The sequence below is a fragment of the Artibeus jamaicensis genome, unplaced genomic scaffold, assembly GCF_021234435.1.
Source record: "Artibeus jamaicensis isolate MK-2021 breed Jamaican fruit bat unplaced genomic scaffold, CSHL_Jam_final contig_354, whole genome shotgun sequence".
NCBI lineage: Eukaryota > Metazoa > Chordata > Mammalia > Chiroptera > Phyllostomidae > Artibeus > Artibeus jamaicensis.
Window position 1 is genome coordinate 6932353 of NW_026521803.1, and position 9076 is coordinate 6941428.

General features: G+C 41.0%; 1 protein-coding gene across 3 annotated transcripts in view; it reads left to right on the plus strand.

The window, feature by feature from the left end:
• The window catches only part of COLEC12 (collectin subfamily member 12), a 233281-nt gene that overhangs the window by 174414 nt on the left and 49791 nt on the right, over positions 1–9076 (plus strand). The gene's annotated exons all lie outside the window — the stretch shown is intronic.

Here is a 9076-nt window from a genome sequence, read left to right on the forward strand (position 1 = left end):
AAGTCACTGAACATGGAGCTGTGAAGACATATGAAGTTGGATCTCACCAGTCAATGTGAGCTGGCTCCAGCACACCCCTGAGAAATTGGTGGGAAATTAGGAATTTGAATTTTGATTTAGCAATCCTTTTTTTTAAAGGATCTCTATTGTTTGAGAGGAAGAACATTGTGTGTGTATACAAAGGCATGTATGTACTTATCCATCTTTTTATCTAGTAATCTCAGTTTTAAACAATTTTCCAAATTTGACTCAGTCATTTACGAACTGTTTACAAAGGCATGGAAAATTTAATATGCAAACATTTTTCTCATTTACTTTATATTCAATTGCATGCCTTCTGACTTTTTTGTGTAGTAGTTTTTCATTTTTATTTTCCAGTATTATTCCTTTGACCTTTACAACCATAGCTGTCTGCCCCATGAAGTGATTTCTCTCTGTTCATTGTCCAGTTTTAATAACAAGTATGAATAACAAGCTTGTGAACGGGCCTCTCTCCTCTAAATCTGGGGGCTACACTTTCACTATTGGGCCAGTAGACTATAAAGTAGATCCCTTCCATTTCTCTTATTATTTATTTGCCAACTTTCACTGATTTGGGTCACTTCAATTTGACTCATTTCTTATCAAGATTCAGAGCTGGGGCTACATTCAGTGCAGAATAGAGCATTCCTTTAAAACACCAACAGTAAAATCTGTCACTCCATCTTGGCTCACTTTTCCCTTAATTTAAGTATCCTCAAGTACAGTCTTCACTTGATGAAAGTAAAAAACACATACTTACAGAGGAATGAGGAATGTCTGTCAGGCTGATTGATATTTTCATTTACGTTGAGCCACACACCCCCTTGCTTTTTTTGCATCATGGTTTTTAAAATCAAGGAGCTTTGGGAAAGGTAGTGGATTTAGTCCCTTTTTTGCTAGCACCTGCTCCTCAGCATAATTCCTACATGCCCTGCCAGCTGTTTCAGTGATAAACAAGTACACTGTCATTAACTGGGACTTGCCCACCCTGCTCAGCTCAGTACGGTTTCCACCACTATATTAGTTCCTCAGCTGCCCCCAAATGATAATTTTTAAAGCAACAACACTCGAGGCAAATGTTGGATTGTGGGTTTGCTTTTCTCATCTTTGCCCTAACCAGTTTAGTTGTATGAGTGCTGAGGGACACAAAATGTAGTCGTGCTGCTGTACTGCTTTCCACGTTGCGGTTCAGTTCGGTCTAGGTGTAAAGGACTGCTTTGCTCTGTGCTCTCTTGATTAGTAAATCCCACTGCACTCCCTACCTCCTGTGATGAAAACTCTTCCTTTTTAGACCCAAGTCCCTGATTGCTTCAGAGGAAGGTATTCTGAATGTCTGTGTTCTGACTGCAAGACGCCTGAGCTGAATGCCTCTCCCTGGATATCTACACGCTGGCCTATAGGACAGTAAGACCAGCATGTCACTTATCATCCAGAAAGCTGGGCACAAAAGTGTGAGAGAAGGCTGTGAAGTCCGTGTACCTGAGAGGTGGTGGACACTTATGCTTCCAATTTGTGTGAGGGAGATTCACTGAGGCAGCGACAGAGCCTGCTTTCCCCATTGCCAGGATCTACACTTGGGCCAGATATTCGTTAAGCTATGTGACATGCAGAGTATGAGAGTACTGGTTTGTTTCAAGAAATGCAAAAGCAGTACTGCAGAAAAATAAAAATTCCCATTATCTGTAAGAGGTGGTAGCCATGACGGGGGTATTTAAATTATCTGAAAACACACAACTGGGGATTCTCCATGAAGGCAGCATAGGTAATCATGCCTCATCTCCTCGCACAACCGCATCAGTTACAACTACACTATAGAACAGCCATCACTCAGACTGTCAGATATTGAGCTGAATGGAAGTCCTACAATGACAGAATTAAAGAAGAAACTTAAGTATGCATAAAGTTTTAAAAGAAGTCACTTGGTAGAGAGGAACAGTGTTGCGGAGAGAAGGAGGGCAAATCTCAAGACATGGAGAGGCATGGACAGACCTTTTTGTGAGTTCAGTGAGTCCTCTGCCCAGGGACTCGGTGCTCTTTCCCACACTCCTAGCTTTTGCTCAAATGTTACTCTGCAAAGCCACCTCCAACCACTCTATTTAAAATGCCATCTCTCCAACATGCCTTTTGCCCATTCCTTGCTTTAGTTTTCTCCATAGCATTTATCACCTTTTAACATATTAAAATATCCCCCCACAGGAGTATAAGTGCCATAAGAGCAGGGATTTTTGTCTGTTTGGTTCACCATTATACCCAGTGCCTGGTACATAATAGGTACTCCATGTTTATTTCTTGCATAAATGAATAAGTGGGATGTAGCAAGAAAGAAGCGTAGTGAAGTAGGCAGTGTTTTGGGGGTTCTAAATACCTCTGGGGGAGAATCCAGAAACCCGAGTCTCTGAGCCAGGGTCGGCCCATGTGTGAGTGGGGTGGGCAGTAGAGTTCATTGGGCTGGTAGTTTCCTCTTTGGGAAGACGGATTTTCTCCGAGATGGCAGTTGATACTCCTCCTGATCCTGTGGTTCTAACAACCTTCATGGTCAGAGGATGCTAACTGCTGAGTATTCCAGAATATTACTTTGAGCCACCGAGAGCTGTTACTATGGCAGTGGAAAATTACTGTGGATTTCTGAACCATGGGTCAAGCTGATATTTGTAAAAAGAATTGATTTTGACAATGTACTCCACTCCAAGGAGGTTTTCTTTTCTTTTCTTTTTTAAAGGAACCTTAAGGGGGTAGAAATAAATTAATTTTTTATCACCATTTAATCTTTCTTTCATGTTCTTGCTTTCCACTGACTTATCTCACCCAGTGCATGCACTCTTGAACACCAGCAATAGTTTGGGTCTGTTGATGAATGAACCATTAGAGACTGGCTTTTGAAGCTCCTATTGCAGTATATTAGAGCTTTAGAAGAAAGCTCAACAGGGGCAACCAACTGGTTTTAGCTTCAAGCTTACAGTGAGCAAGGCCCTGCATGTCTCAGAGTTGCCTAAAAATTATGAAGCTACCTTCTTTTCCCAGCCTACCCCATTCCAAAAATTCCATCGCCGGTAGGGGATTATTTCCCTGAGGGGCTCAAAGATCTCACCAGCCAAACCTCCAAGCCAGTCTTTACCTCTCACAGAGATAATGAGCATTTATTTAGGTGGAATTAACTTGCTGCTCAAGTATGTCACCATAGAATGAGAAAAAAATTACAGCCTGTAGTCATAGTTAACTTACTAGGGACTGAATTTTACTCTCCTTTTCTGTCAACATTTGGAAACATGTTTCTGCACCCCTTTGTTTTGACAGAACACTTCTACAAGTCCAACCTGTCAGCTTTCTACAGTTTATCTTGTTAGGCATCTGTAATCTTGCTTTGTTTTACTTTCTGCTTCTGCAAGTGGATAAACTTGGAGAAGCAATATGTGATAAGTCTGGACCCAGCTCCCAGCTCAGCCACTCACTGGCTTGAGTACTCAGCCTCTTTGACCCTCACATTCCTAAAGTCTATTAAATTAGGGTTTAGTTCCTGCTTTCCAGGATTATTAAAGGAATTGTAAATAACTGGGAGGGTGTACCTGATATATAGCAGGTACTCAATAATGGCCACCTTCCTCAGCAATTCCTCTTTGCATTTGCAGCAGTAGGAAACTCTCGCCCACTCACCAAATGTCCAGTGGCCTTCCTCCAAATACCTGCACAGTGCAAGTGTCTTGCTTAATTATGTAGCAGACTCTGATGGTCCAAGCTGGAACTAAAGGTTCCCAAGTCTTTTCATTAAAAGATTCAGTGCCTAAGCATAGAAGGGCATTGTTTGGCAGTGCCAGATAATGAATGAAGTGGTCAGGGTTGCTGAAATGTGTCATCAGGCTTGTTGACAATTCCCTCTGTGCCCAAAGAATGAAATGAATAGGAAGAGAGCCAAGAGGAAGGGGCCAGCAAGGAGAGACAAATGTGAGATATGATGGTTCAGCTTCCCACTAAGCAAGATTTCTTTCCTAAGAACTGAAAGCATTTGTGTACAGTTCATATAATAAAGGATTCATTATTATACATCCTTTTGAGAAAATCATGGTGTTCTGAAACAGTTATATGCTTGCAGACACTGTTATTTCTGAGGGACATATTCCATCTGGCTTTAGCCTACAACAATTGTTTTCTAGTAGGCCAGGTACAAATAATACACACTTTTTTTATATTAAAAGCAAACCAGAAATGACTGCCATATATGAGGAGGGACCCCATATATAGAATTTATTTATAAAAAGTTGTATGTTTATCCTTACATGTTTAAACTTCAGTCACCTTCAAAGTACTCTCCACTTGATACAATACACCAACTGAGACTTTTTTCCCACTACCCAAAACAGTTTTTGAATTTGTCAATTTTCATGTCTTTTAGTGCTTCTAAAGTTTTTTGTTTCACCTATTCCACATCAGCAAAATGTTTCCCTTTGAGTACTTTTTGCATTGGGGGCAACAAAAAATGTCATTCAGGGCAAGATCAGGTGAATGAGTGGGGCTATGGGAGTCATGCCAGTTCTGGCCATAAACTCTGAAAACTCAGCGTGGTATGGGCAGGTGCACTTGTAAATCATCCATCATGAAATGGGTAAGCACATTGAAAGAGTCTTCAAAAAAAGTTTACTGAAGCTGAGCACAGCCTCTCACAACAACACCAGCTGGTACACTGATACAGGGGGGTTTCTACAACACTTACTTAGCAGGAGAAGCCTGTACTACAAGGGGCCTGCCCTCCATAAGATAATTCCAGGGGGGGTTGGGTCCCCCCTCATATATATATATACAATATTCTTTTAATGAAAAATGATACCCTTGGTAAATTTGCATCTTATCAATATAGGCTCAGAATGAATGCTGAAGATTTCAAATTCATAAAACTCTTCTAAATAATTTTTCTAATTTGAGTACATCTTTCTCAATACAGAGATGCTATGAGGCTTTATTTATTTTGCACAGAAATGTATGTCAAGGCCAGTTCTTGTCTTGCTTTCATTTTTATGATTCTCCACATTGTTTGGGAAACTTGGCACAGTAAGGTGTTCAGGGCTGGGATTTGTATTTGGGGAACTAAATTACTTATTAATATAAAAAAATTTAACTAAGTCAAATATCCCATCATTTAGTAAATGGTCTTTATAGTAAGAAAAACTTAATAAAGTGTTTACATATTTACATACTTTTCTTCTAGAACTATTGCATAACATCCAAATAACTAACCAGGATGTTAACTCTTACTGTTTTGTTGCTTTTGAGGGCATTCTAATTATAGGAATTTATTTGAATCATCAGCTTTACTGTTAGAGCCAAATCATTCTCATGGGTTTATGGGAATATATGCCATCAGGCAGTAGATTAATAACTATAAAAAAACCGCAAGAAAAGTTCATTGCAAAAGTCAGATCAAAACCTGTGGTTTTCTGGATTTTGTAGCCTACCAGGTTTTTGAAGCTTTTCCTTGGTAACATGATCTTTGTGGCAACACACTCAGCCTTAGACACTCGAAATAATTATGACAGCCCAGAAGTGACCCCCACTAGCCCATAAGTGCCAGCCTTAACCTAACAAGCCTGTGTCCATTTTAACAGACAAACCTTCCTTTGGTGATGTACATGGCAGAAAAATGTGATAGTGAAGGAAACTCTTTTGTTCTCCTAAAAGATTGGAAAAATAGACTGGATTAGAGCCTGCCCACAGCACTTGGGAGGGCTCTGTGTGAAGAACCACAGCAGAAAGGAATTCTCCTTGCTGGAGAATTCTTCTGGCCATCTGCACTGTCATTCCTACAGTGTTTCAATTATTCTCTTCAACTGGCTAAACGCCTCCGACCAGGGGCCCCATCCCATCCCATCCCCGTTCTTCTTCCTTTAAACATATGTTGGAAACAGAGCAACACAGGGAACTTTGAGTTTGGGCACCGGGGACCTTATTGTCAGCCTATTCTGAACGTCCATAGCATACTCAATGAGTTAACCAGAGTGATTTTGGCTTCACTTGCACCCTAGGATTTTTTTGTATAATAAAGACTTGGACACAGGAAAATAGATTCAGGATGTGAGCCAAGAATTAAATCCAATAGGAGGTAGTTCAAGAGGGATAACCAATAGGCATGGAACCTTCAGGCACGTTCAGTCTGTGGCCTGTTGAATAACAAATGTGCTGTTTGGGCCACATTTTTTTGATAAGCTAGCTCTCTCTGTGGTAAAAGACAAAACCACCTCACTTCCTGCATTAGAATCTCTTATCCACAGCACTCTGCAGATCCATTTGCTTGCTCTTCCTACCCTACCCCCTCCAATGGGAACAGAGTCCCCAGTCTCTGGAAAGTAATGCTAAGAAAACAAACACTACAAAGGCTACTAACCAGGGGATATCTCTCTTGAATGTTTTTTGTGACCATCTAGGTTCAAGGAGGACGGGTCCTCCAGCTACGTGAGCCAGCAGGATCTCTTTGTAGTAGGCATTCCTATGTCCTCCCAGCTGAGGGCAGAGAGAGAAAGATAAAACAGAATTCTTATTAAAAGTAAGTCTGGGAGCGGAAAGAAAAAACAAGACAGAAAAAGTGGGTCAAGTGGAAAGGGAGGTCAGGTGGTGCCATCTGATATTGATTAAATGCTGATACAGTCAGCGATGAGAAATGCATTGCGAGGAAGTAAATTTTCTTCAGAATGTGAACCAGTGTCAACTGTCTGGGAGTGGATCTGCACAAATGCCACGTGTGCAAGATGTTCAATGGCAAACACAGAGCTAGCACACGTGGCCCTGCATTGGGATTTAGGACATGTGGCATCAGATTTTGCTTTACCTCATCAGCCGAACTTGCCCCATCAATAACAGATGACCTCTAAGGAACCTTCTAGTGGCAGATTTTATTATCTACCATAATCTCTGCTCTGATCAAGTCTTCTGAGGTTCTTCTAGTAGAATGTAAGAAATGGCCCTGGAAAGGCATAAAGAGCTCTTCTACCATGGTCCTAAAATCCAGAAGGAATGAAACCCTCCCGTCAACCATAAAAGGATCATCCGTCCTTTCCAAAGGTGGCCTGTCAGCATCCCTATGTTATCCTTCTGTGTTCCATAGCTGCTACCAAAGCAAGCTCATTGTTTCTGAACGTGAAATATGGTATGTTCATGCATCTACCTGTACTTTTCCCTCTCAAAATTCCAAAAATATTTTTACTCGAACTAGATTTGAAGAGTTTTTGTTTCATTTTAAACTGCCAGATTATGAAGAGTCTAAGAGCTAATGGCGGGGGGTGGTGTGCAGGGGAGGTTTTCATCCTTTAGTTCAGGGTGAGCTGTTGAAAGCTGTTTTGGTTTTGTTTTTTCTTTTTGGCATTGTCATGAGGACAGTGGTTGAGCACAGGGTGAGGCTGATTCCAGTGGGAATGAAAGAGGAAGCTTCCACTGAGATTAAAGGATCTCACACTGGGATGATGGTAGAGGAAATGGAGAGGGAATAATGACTAGTGAGAGGCACCTGTAATGTAGTGGAGAGATCGTGGCTGTTGGAGTCAGAAAGACCTGGGTTTGAATCCTGGCTGTGATGTCTATGGAATGCCATTTCTGCTCTCACTACCATTTCTCCCTTGAAGGGTTATTATGTGGATTGAAGATGCTGTGTGTAAAGCACCTGGTACAGTATAAGCAGTAAGTGAACACCAGTAAACTGTAGATATGATCATGATAAAAATATCCCACAGGAAGATTTGTTAGCTCAGCCTAGTGACTGAGTGAATTAGAGATTAAGTATAAGAGCAGACTTCACGGTGTCTCTGAGTTTAAGCCCCTGGGAGATTAGGAGAGTAGGAGTTTTTAGGTTGAATGGAAATAAGAAGGTTGGGTGAAAATTTGAGATCTGTTTTGACAGGGCTAGTGTCAAGGTCAGTTTTGGACAGGAGAGGTGGTGCTGAGACATCCAGGTGGCAATTAAAATCTTGGAGGACAGAAAGAAAAAGAAGTAAAAGAAATGGGAAAACCATGGTGCCAAAAGCTGACTTACACCAGGTCTGTTTGATCAGTGAGTCTGAGTGTAAAGCTCCATTTTCAAGAAATTGGCTGGTCAAAAGGTTGATCCAGCATGATCATCATCTAAACTAGATCTTTGCTCCTCAAAGTATGTCTCTCTGACCAGGCATCACTTGGATCTTATGTAGAATCTTAACTCCTATCTCAGACCTACTGGATCAGATCTGCATTTGAACAGCGGGATTCGTAAGCACCTTGTGGTTTAATTGAGAAGCACTCTAAAGCATAGTTCCCAGACTAGCAGTATCAGCATCCCCTGGGAACATGCCAAAGTCCAGATTCTCAGGTGCCTTCTCAGACCTCCTGAATTAGAAATGTTGTGTTTTAATGAACTCCTCAAATGCGTCTGATGCACCCAGAGTTTGAGAATCACTACTCTGAGTCATGGGACAACTTGAGCCCCCTCCTGTTGGGTCTCTGGCCCAGGACACCGGAGACATTGGTTAAACCCTGGAAGTTATATTCAAGTCATTGTTCTGTGCTGTTTCTCTCATCATTTTGCATTAAACACAGCTGAGCTCTTCTCACTGAAGCAGGGTGCTATGCATGAAATTACAAACCCAAGGAGAGAAACTTTGGCTGTGGTTTAATCCCTGCAACCTACTCATCAACAGTTATTGAGCACAATTATGGAAGATGAGTATTTTATGTGCTGTTGCTCCTGAGGGATACTGTTAGTAAGACACTGGGAAATAGGTCAGGGAAAGAAGGAATCACCTAGTGCTCCTTATAATGTGATTTCTACATGAAAATATCCACAATCTTTGTCTTCTGGTTTTCTAATCAATCCGATGGGACGTTCCCTCTTGTGAGTTAGTTTCTGGAGTCACTTGCAGAAGTGATGACAGTTTATTATTTAGATTAGTATAGTTTTCACAAAGTTGAACTGTGATCAATCAACATTTACCTTATCATCAAAAAGATCTGATTTTTCTAGGTATCCTCATTATTCTTATTTAAATAATTGGATAAATAAGGGTCAGCATCAGTTTTCTATATATATGTATTATATAAAATGGTT